The sequence below is a fragment of the Felis catus genome, chromosome C2 (genome assembly GCF_018350175.1).
Source record: "Felis catus isolate Fca126 chromosome C2, F.catus_Fca126_mat1.0, whole genome shotgun sequence".
Taxonomy (NCBI): domain Eukaryota; kingdom Metazoa; phylum Chordata; class Mammalia; order Carnivora; family Felidae; genus Felis; species Felis catus.
The window spans coordinates 117115589-117130745 of record NC_058376.1 but is presented as its reverse complement, the minus strand read 5'-3'; the positions used below and the strand labels follow the sequence as shown (position 1 = coordinate 117130745).

The 15157-nt window shown below is 36.3% G+C and overlaps 1 long non-coding RNA gene across 1 annotated transcript in view; it reads left to right on the top strand.

Moving 5' to 3' along the window:
• The first annotated feature begins 1569 nt into the window (after window positions 1–1569).
• LOC123380102 overlaps window positions 1570–15157 on the top strand; it is a 53592-nt gene continuing 40004 nt past the window's right edge. The window contains exon 1 of the long non-coding RNA XR_006585420.1: window positions 1570–1854. This is a non-coding gene — a long non-coding RNA (uncharacterized LOC123380102). The remainder of the gene's footprint in view (window positions 1855–15157) is intronic.

The following is a 15157-nucleotide window of genomic DNA, read 5'->3' as shown; positions in this document are numbered from 1 at the left end:
TGAGGTCACATGGGGTAGCTTAACTTTGGACAAAATCTTGCTGATACCAGGCTGTCCACAAGCCCAGTGGAGAAGGTAAGAACTGAAGGGAAGCTGTGCATGGAATCTGATGCTTGTGCGGAGTGAACCTCTTCCCACACGGATCTTCCCCCGTCTTTATTCGGTAAAGCTTCGCCATCATGGTTTACTCTGTGATCTTCTCATTTCCTGGATGTTTTAGGGAGAGAGGTCTGTGTGGAAATGTAGTGACATAGCAGACTAAAAGGAAGTCATGTATTCTCAACTAGCTATTTTAGTTCAAATATTACATATTTCCTCTTTTCTCTTGAGAATGTTCTCTTGACTTTCAGGCAGAATTTCAAGATGAATAGAGAAAACAAACAAACCCTCAAGATTCTCTAAACAAAGGTTTCTTCTACTAGGGTTTTAAAATATTTAGAAATTCCTTCTCATCTATTGTGTGATTTAGACTTTCTAGTTAGGTCAGAACATTCTTTTAAGTTTTCTTTTCCACTAACTTGTGATTATAGTATTCACTATTGTGTTGGCTTTGCTGGGAATATTTTAATAATTTAATATTGACTATTAATAGAATCCCCGGTACAAAGGTCAAGGCATCTGACCCGAAATCAGAATGAAGGTAACCTGATCGTGACTATTGACCTCGATGGTAGGAGGGGGTTTCGTGTACCCTCTTACTGGGATGTTCACTGACTGGCCCAGGCCAAGTGGCATATTCTCAGTGTGATGACTGAATATTCTGTTTATTCTCTTCTAACCCATAAAAAGTTCAAATTAAATTCAACAAATCTCTTCAGAAAAGTGTCCTTTAACAGAAGATTTTGCTGTGGAATGAAAATATATTGTTAAGGAGAGTAAGTCACTGGATTGCATAAAGCACACCAGTTTTTTAAAACAACTTTCTCCTAAAGTAAATTGGACCAGTGTGGATGGTTGGGATGGTGCCTCCTAAATTCATTCCCACTTGGAAGTAGAGAAGCAAGCATTCTTTGAGGTTCGGGCCTTTTGGTCATGAACCCATGGGCTCTGAAGCCATATATAACTTCTAAACTAGAGAAATTACAACTGTTTGCACTACGTCGAAATGGAATTTTCTCTAATTAAAATGCTAATAAGCTTTAATGCCATAGAGTAACGTGAGAAGGAAAAGCTTAAAAGAGCTCATAATTAAAGTGGTTATCTAAAAAACTCTGATAAATATTAAAATCTCCAAACTCGTTTTTGCTTCTAGTTCTTGAACTCAGACACTGTTCGCTTTACCTCCATTTCCTTTCCCTAGCTCTAGGCATGTTTTCTCAGAAACGTTCACGTATGACCTGAGTTGGCCTCTTTTTAGGCAGATTGTAGGCTACAACAAAACAATGTGCATTCTCATATAATCCTCACTATATTCCTGCAGCATACGAGGGAGCTTTGCTCCTTATTTATTGGATGAAGAACTTTAAGCAGACATTCTGATTTGCCTCCACAAATGAAGAAAAAACTCTGATTGTACACCTGGCCTCAGTCAGGTGAATGTCCTGTGGCTGGTTGTAGCGAATGCACAGCTGATCTGTAGGTCTCGGCCTCCCTGCAGTCAGGTGAGACCTGATGACAGTTATGGTGGAGGAAGTATGAGAGGACAGGACAGAGGGTGTGCTGTGTTCAGGCTAAGGCTTGTAGGAAGTGGGTATGCACGCTCCCCTTTTTCCAACAGGGTGAAGATTATGACAAGGCCTTTCAAGATACTGGAACCACAAGGTAGAAGAAGCCTCTGTTGCCAAGGAGAAAATTTGCCCACAGACTAGGAGCTCCTGCAGTGGATGGTTAGAAATACACTTCCTTTGAGCTCTGGTACTATTTGAATTTATTTGGTAAAGCAGTAGTATTATATTAATGCATGCTTATTTTCATTGTGTCCTTGCTTTCTGTCTCCAAACTTTAAAACATATTCTGTTAGGGCCACTTAATTCTCTCCCTGTTGATGTAACTTAGAAGATACAGGTTTCTATTTGTTACTATAGTAGACGTTGCTTTTATGATCTTCTTTCCACAAACCTTTCCATAGGTTTTGACACATGCTTATTATACTGATTATGAAATAACGCTAATCTATGATTATCACTATTTTGAAAAACGAGATAAAAAGCTGACTATGTCTTAACCGTTTTGTGGAAAGGTTGCTAATAGCTTTTTCAGTACATATCATTAAAAATGCAAAATGAAGATTCAGACTAATATTTATTGTAAAAATACTATACATGTATATGGTTAGTTTACTACATAGTGCTTTAGAGAAAATGTTAATTCTTTCAAAGAACTAGCTCCTACTTTCTTTGATCTGTTCTACTGTGTTTTTAATTTCGATATCACTGATTTCTGCCCTAATCTTTATTATTTTCCTTCTGCTGTTTTGGGGCTTTATTTGCCTTTCTTTCTCCGGCTCCTTTAGGTATAAGGTTAGGTTGTATATTTGAACCTTTCTTCCTTCTTTAGGAAGGCCTGGATTGCTATATACTTCCCTCATATGACCTCTTTGCTGCATCCCAAATGTTTTGGCTTGTCATCTTTTCATTTGCTTCCATGTAGTTTTTTTTATTTCCTCTTTAATTTCTTGGTTAACCCATTCATTCTTTAGTAGGATGTTCTTTAATCTCCAAGTGTGTGTGGTCTTTCCAAATGTTTTCTTGTGGTTGATTTCAAGTTTCATAGCGTTGTGATCTCAAAATATGCATGGTATGATATCGATCTTTTTGTACTTGTTGGGGGCTCATTTGTGATCCAGTATGTGACCTATTCTGGAGAGTGCTCCATGTGCACTCGAGAAGAATGTGTATTCTGTTGCTTTAGGAGGAAATGTTCTGAATATATCTTTTAAGTCCATCCGGTCCAGTGTGTCATTCAAAGCCATTATTTCTTTGTTGATTTTCTGCTTAGGTGACCTGTTCATTGTTGTAAGTGGGGTGTTAGAGTCCCCTACTGTTATTGTATTATTATCAGTGAGTTTCTTTATGTTTGTTATCAATGACTTATATATTTGGGTGTATCCAAGATGGGGGCATAAATATTTATAATTGTTAGATCTTGTTGGATAAACCCCTTAATTATATAATGCCCTTCCTCATCTCTTGTTTCAGTCTTTGTTTTATAATCTAGTTTGTCTGATATAAGTATGGCTACTCTGGCTTTCTTTTGACATCCATTAGCATGATAGATGGTTCTCCATCCCCTTACTTTCAATCTACAGGTATCTTTTGCGTCTAAAATGAATCTCTTGTAGCTGGCATAGAGATAGATGGATCTTCTTTTCTTATCTGTTCTGACACCCTATGTCTTTTGATTGGAGCATTTAGTCTCTACGTTTAGAGTGATTATTGGAAGATATGAATTTATAGAGAAAACATGATTTTCAACAATTCCAAGCTGTGGAATAAACACGATATATGAGGAGAGAACACTGGGATTTTATTCCTTAAGTGACATTAGCTGTATGACCTTGGCCAAGTCACTTATTTTTAGTAGAATTTGGCTTTAAATATACAGTAACAATTGATAGCATTTATTGAGTGTTGTCTGTATCCGGAAATGGCCTAGGTGCTCTCCATGCATTAATTCATTTAATCTTTACCACACCATTATGAGATAATACTACTTTTGCCCTATTTTAGAAAAGGGCAACAGAAGAACAACAGATTATTTGACAGTCATCACTCAGCTAACTGGTAGCAAATTTGAGATTTGAACTTTCAGCCTGTCTGCAGAGTAAATACTATTAATCAGTTTACTAATGCTTCTCAAGCTGGAGGGCATCAGAATCTCCTGGAGAGCTGTTAAGCACAAATTGCAGGGTCCCACCCTCTGAGTTTCTTGTGTAGTAGGTCTGGGGCAGTGCCTGAGAATTTGCACTTCTAACCAGTTCCCAAGTGATCCTGCCGCTGCTGGCCCAGGGGCATAAGGCAAAGTACTGTGGTATATACTACACCTTCCTTCTTCAGAATTTACATTATCTATGATTTCTCTTACAAGAGAAATAATTCAAATAAATTAAATCACATTAGAAGAAAATGTCAATATGAAGATTTCAAAAACATAGTTGAAGGTCTGTCAAAATAATTTTGTTGTCTTTTTCTTCAAAGTCTCGAAATACTTTAAATGAAAGAATTGTCTTGAGTCAAAGGTACAGTAATTATTTGATAATTCACTTTCTTAGCTATTATTCTTTGAATCACACCAGCACCTTTCCAATTTATGTTCCTCTTTGGAAACACTTCAATTCCAGTTTTTTTTTTTAAAGACAGTTTCTTTTTAAGTGTTTATTTATTTTGAGAGAGAGAGAGAGAGAGAGAGACAGAGAACGTGCATGTGTGAGAGAGAGAGAGAGTGGAGGAGGGGCAGAGAGAGAGGGAGAGAGAGAATCCCAAACAGGCTCCATCTGGAGTCTGATGCAGGACTTGATCTCACGACTCTGAGATCATGACCTGCGCCAAAATCTAGTCTCATGCTTCACCCATTGAGCCATCCAGGCACCCCTAATTCCAGTTTATATGCTAATTTACGTGGTCAGTTTTTAATACTTGCCACCTTTTTCTACTTTTAAAAAGTTTTCTTGGGGGGAAAAAAAGTGATTCCCTCCCTCCCCCCGCCTCCCCACAGTGTATAGTGCCCAGCTATCTGACAAGAAATTCTATATATAGCCTTTGAATTGCATTTTGGATATTGTGTTTAGTTTTCCTTTGATGTTCATGATAAAATCAAAGATGTATTTTTGAATAGTTTAAAGGGAGGTATAGAAAATAGAGATAGAAGGCAATACCACAAAAGTGTGAGAAAAAACATGAAAATATAAATTAAAAGAATCTATAGAATACGGAGGAAAATATTTCAAAAATACAAATGTGTCATAAATTTAAAAATATGTCATATATACATGTCATATATACCTATAATCCATGTATACACACATATATACAATGATTTGGTACACACATGCTTTCATGTATTGAAGCTGTCCCATAAATTGTGAAATATCTTATACTGGATATTTTTCATCCGTTCCATTATAAATTTCAGTTTATTTTCAACTGACAAACTTTGATCCATATTGCCTTAGGTTATAAATAAGTAACTCTGAATAGAAATTGATGAAATAGGAACATTAAAGCTTGCTGATTTTTCTCATGGTAAGAGCTTCTGTATGTAAGGATCCAAGAAGAATGCCTTCTTCAGGATCGTTTGCCTTCCAAAGCATCTGTGGGTTTGGAATCAGGAACAGGGAGAGAAATTCTGAAATAGGAGAAGGATGTGGGTTGGAATGGTCAAGACAGAAAAAAGAATTAAACAGTAAAATAAGTGAAGGGAGCATGTCCTAATTAAAACCACTTTTCTATCTTTCAGAATCCCCCAAATGCACATAGATGAAAGCAGGCTGCTTGTTTTATTAGTTGCCTAACCAATCAATACCATCCTGGAAGCAACAACTGTATAAACACAAAGCCTCCAGCAAATGCTTTGTAGAGCCACCTGCACTCTGATCTAAACTGAACCGGAGTGACATTTCAAACATTCTCATGAGAAGTTTTGTACTTTCTCAGGACACGACATTCCACATCGTCCATAAGATTATTGGAATATGTTCAGAAGCGTTTGCTTAATTCTAGTGGGTACAGTACAGTATTTTCGAATCATAGCTGCAAAATATGTTGAGCCTTGATACTGAACGTATAATGTGCAGATATAAAGCTGCACTGTTTCAAAAGAATATTTAAGGAATTGCATCTGCTCCTGATAATTACCATTGCATGTGTTTCTCATCAGTATCATTATTTCTTTATTTGTTTCCCACATTAGAATAGTGACTAACGAAGTTGAATTTTGTTATAAAATTTGTTTTCTTGTGCACTATCAGAGTCATGCAAAATAGATAGGCATTATATTCAACTCAAACCAAAGTGTGCTTAAAATAATTAGTCCAAACTTCTAGAGTTTGTTTGTTTGTTTGTTTTTTAACAAACCAAAGGCATTATCTACTTGTTAATGCCAAACAGCTTAGTCTGTTTGGAACTTTTAGTTCAAATTTATTTATTGCTTTTAAAATAAAAATTGCTAACAAACAACACTTTCTCTTTGCCAAGTATTGTAGGGAGGTTTTATTCATTGACTTATTTAATGATTACCACAGCAATGTAAGTATTGTCATGATTTTATGAGGAAAGTTAGAAAAATTCAGCAACTTTCCTCAAATCCTACAACAATAGATGTCTGAGCTAGAACTTGAACCCAGTTCTAACTGTACTATAGCGTGGGTTTAAATAGGAATTTTTTACACTCACTGCTAATTTCAGGAGTTACACATTAACAGTTGAGTTGATGGCCTATTTATTGAAATTTGACCTTTTTTGCTTATGACAAGTTGCGTGGTAATTGTCTATTCGTAGTAATTAAAAAAATCCACAGCTATTACTTAAAATAAAATGAACTAAAAATAACATTTAAAAGAAACCTAGCCATTAATCAAAATAAAATACGGCAGTAATTGCATACATTTAAGTGTTTTCATCCCTATACATACCCTTACATATGAGGCCTCTAAGAATTTGTTAAATAGAAAATAAAATATCTCAATTAAAAAGATATTTTACTTGTTATCTTAATAGTATAGTTTTACTTGTATGTCACTGAAGTGGTTATTCATTGATGGAAATATTATTTATTTGCACTTACTGGGTGCCAGACTAATTCATTGATTATTAATCCATTAATGATGAATGAATTAATTGATTTATTAATTCATTTATAGGCATAGAGAACATGGTGATAATCATGATAGATGCAGACCTCTCTCTCATAGAGTTTATATTCTAGCAGAGGACATACATGTGAAAGCAACCAATTATAGAAATAATTGTTTAATTATAATTTGATGTCAACAAGTAGAAGCACAGAAAGCTTGGAGAACATTGAACCCTATACCCGACCTGGGGTGGAGGAAAGGTCTGGGAAGCTTTTTTGTGGGAGTGATAGTAACCTAAAATATAGATAATAAAGAGGAATTAATTGGTAAAGGTAGAAGAAGATAAAAGAGCAGAAAAAATGTGTTATCCTATTTCTCTTCATAAACGTATACCTGTATTATTATTATCTTTTTAAAATTTTTCTTTTAATGTTTATTTATTTTTGAGGGACACAGAGCATTAGTAGGGAGGGACACAGAGGGAGGGAGACCAGGTTCTAGCCTCTGAGCTGTCAGCACAGAGCCTGATGTGGGGCTCGAACCCACAAACTGCGAGATCACGACCTGAGCCAAAGTCGGACGTTTAGCTGACTGAGCCACCCAGGCGCCCCTATATGTATACCTGTATTATTAACATCACAGAAGAACAAAATTTTGTGGGAGAGACGAAAAGCTCATAAAATTTTGGCGAAGGGGGTTCTTAAGAAAAAACCAAAAAGATCTTACTTTTATAAGATTTTACAGAAATAAAAGACTTTATGACCACATTGTGAAGGTCCTCCCCAGGGCCTCAAAAGAAGTCCATTGGTGAGGCGCGCTGAGGCTTAAGCTTCATTATCCTAGGGTAAGTTTGCCTCAGGTAATTGCCCCCATTTGATAGGTAAGGAAACTTAAGGCAGCAAATGATGAAATCAATATTCCAATATAGGTTTTTCTGATTCCAAAACCACTGTTTCTAACAGCGTTATTATACTTTGTCAGAGACTTCATTAGCAAAACCCAGAAATTATGTGAGAAGCTTAGGCATGGCAGTGGCCATATTTTATTCATTTCTCTGTTCACCTCAGCATAGCTCAAACCCATGGAGTAACATCTGTATGTTAAACCTAATGAGTTTAAGTTTGTGTCCTAAAACACAACAGATTTTGTGTAAGAGTTAGTGTCAAATGGAAAAAGGGCTCAGGGTGAGGGATGCATTGGGGAAAGAATGGCAGTTAGGGGTGGCTGTGAGAAAGGAATCCTGCCAGATGAACATGCACAGTTTCTTTGAATTCACAGAAACAAGGAAACACCTTCTCTCATCCTGAACAACTCTTGCGTAATGTGGGTCCAGGACAAATACGTAGAAAATTCCCCTACTCCTCTTTCTTTGGGAAGCTAGCAATGATCAGAAATAAGACAGATCATGGAGCGTGTGTAAATACATTTCCTCACCCTCAGTCTACCTTAAAAAGGTTAAATAGGAATGTGTGCATGGTTAATTATATCCCTGATTTATACATGAGTATTTCAAGAAATTCCTTCAGACCACAGTATGGCGCACATTTTACTTCTTCCGTCCAGTCCCCAATTCTTTTTACCTGTTTGCTGGTGACCAAAACCCTTTAACTAGTGGCAAAGTTCTCCATTTCACTAATTGAAAGAGAGCCTCAAAATGTAAATCATAGAATACTAGCTCATAAAACATTTTATCTAGAACTCCTTTATCTTAATCAGATACAGTTGATTCTTTCTGGATGATATCAATCTCGAAGAATGTTTCAAGGAAAAGGACCAAACCTGGATGACCCTAAACCTTGAGGCAGCACAGGGATTCAGAAAGGTGAACGTGATACAAAAAAATCTCACATTTCATGATTCATAATCATGCCTGGAGTTTTTCACATTAGTTTACACATTTGTATACACAAACATGCTGTATTGTAGATATTATTGTCAAGCATGACAATAGATGTGAATTTTTAGGTTGAAAATCTTTTACGCCTCCCAAATATAGGTAGGCTCCTACAGGATCCTGATGGAGTCTTTGCCCCCCCCCCCCTTTTAAAGCAGTCAATCATAGTGAGATGAAATTTATCTCCAGGTGATATATTTGAAAAACAGCCATCTTTTCATTCAGGATGAAAAGAAAAACCTAATCCAGGATACATAAAAATGAATCCACACTTAACATACATGCTAGAAAATTTAGAAAACACCAAAGAAAGTGAGAAGATTACTATAAAAAATTCCAGAGAAGAGAGAAAAGAGAACTCACCTACAAAAGAATAGCACTTAGAATGAAGGATAATTTATCAACGGCAACTTTGGGAGCTAGAATACAGAAGAATAGTATCTTCAAAGAACTGAGAGAAAATAACTACCTAGACCTCTAGCAAAAATATCTTTCAAGGTATTTTCAGAAAAATTCAAGAAATTTTCAGAAAATGGAGATATTTTCAGAAAAATATATTTTCAGGAAAATAAAAACTGAGTTTACTACCAAGAGACTCTCATTTAAAAAAAATCTAAGAGATATTTTTAGGAAGAAGACACCAAGTTCACATGCAAAGAGAAATAGTAAGGACAACTAAGATTGGCTGATAAAGCAATAATGATTCTTATATATAGTATATTTGTATCGTATACAATTAATGCCCTGATTCCAAAAAAATTTTCAGTTGATTGGGACTTTTAATCTATTGATCCTGATACTTTTTCACTGCCCTATTCTCCTCACTTCCACAGCTTAAACATTACAAATAGTACTATGCATACACCCTGTCTTTTGATTTCACTGACTGCTTTGCACTGTCATAGCAAAGCCAGTACATAATTTAAATCTAACTCACCACCCACTCAATACCTGCATCTCTGCAGCTGAATTATAGGAGGAAAACAAGCTGCCATGCTGATTAATTTTGCTTTAAATTAGTGACAACAAAACTTGAGCGAGACTTAATTGCCTGATAATCATACGTTATTTCTATATTCTGTTTCTCTGCCACTGTCTTGGCTGACTATAGCTTATTTTTCTCTATCTCTTCACATGTTTATCACCTTCTAACTAGTCTCATTCCCTGTTGTTGACATTGCTTCCAATTTCACTGGGAAAGTCAAAGCGTTTTAAGAAAAATCTGTACATGTCTGTATCATCCATTTCTGGTACAGAAAGTCTGTACACATCTGTATCCTCCACCATTGATGGTAATAAGTGACAAGTGGACTATCTATACTCCTATCTGAAACCACCCTCCCCTCTTGTGTTAGGTCCCACGGCTCTTAAGCTACACAAAGACATCTCTCCAACCCATTCTTTTCTCTCTCCTACACGATCAATTTCTCTCTTCCTGGAGGCATTGTCCAGGTTGCACAGGAACATACATATTCTTTCTCTCACCAAACAGAAGGGAAAGGAAAAGAAAACGACAAAAACCAAATCCGGGCTTTGTTTCCCCTACCAGCAACCACCTCATTTCTTTGCTTCCATTCACAGCCAGCTTTTCTAAAGAGGTTTCTACATTTCAGTCTCCAATTCTTGTGCACACACATCTTTTTTTGCTTTTAAAACAGAAAAATGCACATAGTATATGTGTATAGCTTGATTATTTTTCATAAGTTGAACACACTCATGAAAACAGCACCCAGAAAATAATAATACTAGCACCCCAGAAGCCTTCTTTATGCTCACTTTAAGAAACAACCTTCCTAAACTCTCAATTTTTCTGACTTATAACACCAGAGGGTTACTGCATTTACTTTCATTTGTTTTTAATTAAAACAATTTTTTTCAAGAGAAACTGTATCCAGATTTATTAAAGATACTTTTCATAGACAGTCATGGTATTTCAGACAGGACATGGGCAGAGATTTGTAAACAGTATGCACCAACTTTCAAACTCCCTTCTTCAATGGACTACCAAAATCAGAAAGCTACTATAAAGCCCAAAGAAGTCTTCATTTGATGCTCCGAACAGGGAAAGTTTAGAGTGAGAGTTGACATTTCACATTTAGCATGCTGTTTAACCACTTTTCACAAGCTTCCTGACTTTCAAGAAGTGAAATGAAAATGGCAGAATCATCAATCTGAAGATCCACAAGCTCAAAGAGTAACTCTTCTGGAATGCCATTTCAATAGCGACTCGGTAAAGTCCAGGTTGCCTGACATACTGGGAAGCATTCCTTGGGGTCAGGTTCCAACAGGTCTTTGGGTTTAAGGGAGTCAAGTCTGTGTTGAAGGCAGAGAGGGAGAAGAGGACGCGAAAAATGAATTTTACTTTTTCCAAACCACAAGGCATCTGAGCCAAGGTGGCAAATGTGTGTCAACATCAAAGAATCCCTCTTCCAGGGAACCAAGAGGACGTTTCTCAGAACCACATGGGAAAGGTGTTTTTCTCCCCCTGCATCCCTCTAGCTTCGGAGGTATTCTATTACCACAATGAAGTGTTCTGTGTACTAACTACATAGCTTAAAAAAAAGTAAAACAAAATTTTGCATTTTTATACAACTTGTACCGTATACTCACCAGAGGTATATACAGTTACCAAAAATGAACACACCTCACTTGGTATCTCCTCCTTTCATTTTTATAAATGGGGTTATGGAGTATGTATTCTTTTGTATTAGCCTTCTCTTGCTCGTATTATGTTTGTGAGAGATACGCTTTTAAAATCCATCCAGTCTCATTTAAATATGTTCCAGTTAGGCCTTTGTCTCTAGTTCTCCAACACTGTTCTCAAGTCATGAATAATCCCAATAATCAATTCACTAGTCAAATATCACCTTACTTGATCCACTTGATATCTCTCTTTTACTTCATACATTTCTTCATTTTCTGCCAGAATACTTCAGTCTTGTAGTTTTTCCCCTTCCTTCTGTCTCTCTTTGTCTTTTTTGCTCATTCCTTCCCTTCTCAATTTTCTCTCAGTGTTCAAGTGTGCCAAGATTCCATTCTTGGACCTTTTCTTTTTACTCTATCATCACTCGCTTCCTTGTTGATTTCAGGGTTCTAAAAACCATCAGAATGATGTTCAGTCCCAAATTTATATCTCAGGCCCAGGCCCAGATTTTTACCCTGAAATCCAGATTTGTATGTGCAATGATGTACTCAAAAGCTCTACTTGGATACTCAATAGATGTGCTAAACCCAGGAGCTACAAAATTGAGTTCAAATTTTATTCCCTACAACCTGATCCACCTAAAGCCTCTTCCATCTCATTTATTAGCAACTTCATTCTTCCATGTGCTTAAAGTCCCTTTCTCTCACAGCACATTTAATCTATCAGGAAATTTATTCATTTTTTAAAAAACATATGGAGGAACACAGACTATTTCTTGTATTATCTTTAATTCCAGGGTAGTTAACATACAGTGTTATATTAGTTCCAGGTATGCAATATAGTGATTCAACAGTTCTATGCATTACTCAGTGCTTATCATGATTTTCATATTCTTAATCTCCTTCAACCATGTCACCCATCCCCCACCTGCCTCCCCTCTGGTAACCATCAGCTTGTTTTCTATAGTTAAGAGTCTATTTTTTGGTTTGTCTCTCTTTTGTTTATTTCTCAAATTTCACATATGAATGAAATTATATGGTATTTGTCTTTCTCTGACTTATTTCACTTAACATTATATCCACTAGGTTCATCCATGTTGTCACAAATGGCAAGATTTCTTTTTTTATGGCTGAATAATATTTCATTGTATATATAAGGTAAAGAAGATGGGATATATATATATGTATATGTGTATATGTATATACATATATATATATCCTATCTTTTTTATTTGTTCATCTATCCATGTGTACGTTAGTTGCTTCCAGAAGTTGGCTATTGTAAACAATGCTGGAATAAACATAGGGGTAAACATAGTCTTTTGAATTATTATCTTTATATTTTGGGGGTAAATACTCAGGGGCAGAACTACTGGATCATAGGGTAATGTACTTCTAACTTTTGGAGGAACTTCCACCTGTTTTCTGCAGTGGCTACATCAGTTTGCATTCCCACCAACAGTGCATAAGGGTTCCTTCTTTTCCACATCCTTGCCAACATTGTTTGCTTTTTCTGTTTTAGATTTTAGCCATTCTGACAGGTGTGAGCTGACATCTCATTGTAGTTTTGATTTGTATTTCCCTGATGAACAGTGATGTTGAATACCTTTTCATGTGTCGGTGGACCATCTGTATGTCTTCCTTGGAGAAATGTCTGTTCATGTCTTCTGCCCATTTTCATTTGGATATTAACCCTTTACTGGATATGTTATTTGCAATTATCTTCTATTGTCTTTTAGTTTGTTGATCATTTCCTTTGCTGTGCAGAAGCTTTTTATTTTGACATAGTCCCAACATTTTTGCTTTTATTTCCCTTGCCTCAGTAAACATATAATGAAATATGTTGGTACAGCCAATGTCAGAGAAATTGCTGCCTGTTTTCTCTTCTAGGATTTTCATGATTTCGGGTCTGACTTTTAGGTCTTCAAACTATTTTGAGTTTATTTTTGTGTATGGTGTAAGCTTTTTGTATGTAGCTGTCCAGTTTTCCCATCACCATTTGTTTTAAGAGACTCTTTTTCCCCATTGCATATTCTTGCCTCCTTTGTCAAAAGATTGATTCACCATATAACCTTGTGTTTATTTCTGGGGACTCTCTGTTTTGTTCCATTGAGCTATGTGTCTATTTTTTGTACCAATCCCATACTGTTTTGATTTCTACTGGTTTGTGGTATATCTTAAAATCTGGAATTGTGATACCTCCTGTTTTGTTCTTCTTTTTTAATATTTCTTTGGCTATGTGGGGTATTTTGTGATTCCCTATAATTTTAGGATTGTTTGTTCTAGTTCTGTGAAAAATGCTATTTGTATCTTGATAGGGATTGCATTAAATATGTAGAAAGCTTTGGGTCATATGGGCATTTTAACAATATTTGTTCTCCCAATCCATGAGCATGGAATATCTTTCCATTTGTTTGTGTTGTCTTCAATTTCCTTCATCAGTGTTTTACAGATTTCAGAGTACAGGTCTTTCACCTTCTTGGTTAAGTTTATTCCTAGATATTTTATTATGTTTGGTGCAATTGTTTTTTTTTTTTTTTCAACATTTATTTATTTTTTGGGGACAGAGAGAGACAGAGCATGAACAGGGGAGGGGCAGAGGGAGAGGGAGACACAGAATCGGAAACAGGCTCCAGGCTCTGAGCCATCAGCCCAGAGCCCTACGCAGGGCTCGAACTCACGGACCGCGAGATCATGACCTGGCTGAAGTCGGACGCCCAACCGACTGCGCCACCCAGGCGCCCCCGTTTGGTGCAATTGTTAATGGCATTGTTTTCTTAATTTCTCTTTCTGCTGGCTGTTTCATTATTAGTGTATAGAAATGCAAGGGATTTCTGTATATTGATTTTGTATCCTGCAATATTACAGAATTCATATATTACTTCCAGTAGATTTTTTGTGGAGTCCTTTGGGTTTTCTATATATAATATGTCATCTGCAAATAGTGAAAGTTTTACTTCCTCCTTACCAATTTGGATGCCTTTTATTAATTTTTGTTGTCTGATTGCTGTGACTGGGACTTCCAGTACTATGTTGAATAAAGTGGTGAGAATTGACATCCTTGTCATGTTCCTGACTGTAGGGGGAAAGCTTTCAGTTTTTCCCCATTGAGTGTGGTATTCACCTGTGCATTTTTTTCATATATGGCCTTTATTATGTTGAACTATGTTCCCTCTAAATCTACCTTGTTGAGGGCTTTGATCATGAATGTTGTAATTTGTCAAATGCTTTTTCTGCATCTATTGAAATAATTATATGGTTTTTATCCTTTCTCTTATTGATGTGATGTATCATGTTGATTCATTTGTGAATACCGAACCACACTTACAACCCAGGAATAAATACCACCTGACCGTCATGAATGGTTTTTAAAATGTATTATTGGGTTCTGTTTGCTAGTGTTTTGTTGAAGATTTTTGAATCTGTGTTCATCAGAGATATTGGCCTGTGGTGTCTTTTTTGTGGTGTCTTTATCTGGCTTTGGTATCAGGGTAATGCTAGCCTCATAGAATAAATTTGGAAGTTTTCCTTCCTCTTCTATTTTTTGGAATAGTTTGAGAACAGGTAGTAACTCTTTAAATGTTTGGCAGAATTCACCTATGATGCCGTCTGGTCCGGGACTTTCTTTTGGGAGTTTTTTGTTTACCGATTCAGTTTCATTGCTGGTAATTGGTAAGTTCAGATTTTCTATGCCTTCCTGATTCAATTTTAGGAGATTATGTGTTAGGAATTTATCCATTTCTTCTGGGTCCAATTTGTTGCCTAATAATTTTTCATAAAATTCTCTGATAATCTTTTCTATTTTTGTGGTGTTGGTTCTCTTCCTTCATTTCTGATTTTGTTTGAGTCCCCCCCCCCCCTTCTTTTGTGAGTCTGGCTAAAGGTTTACA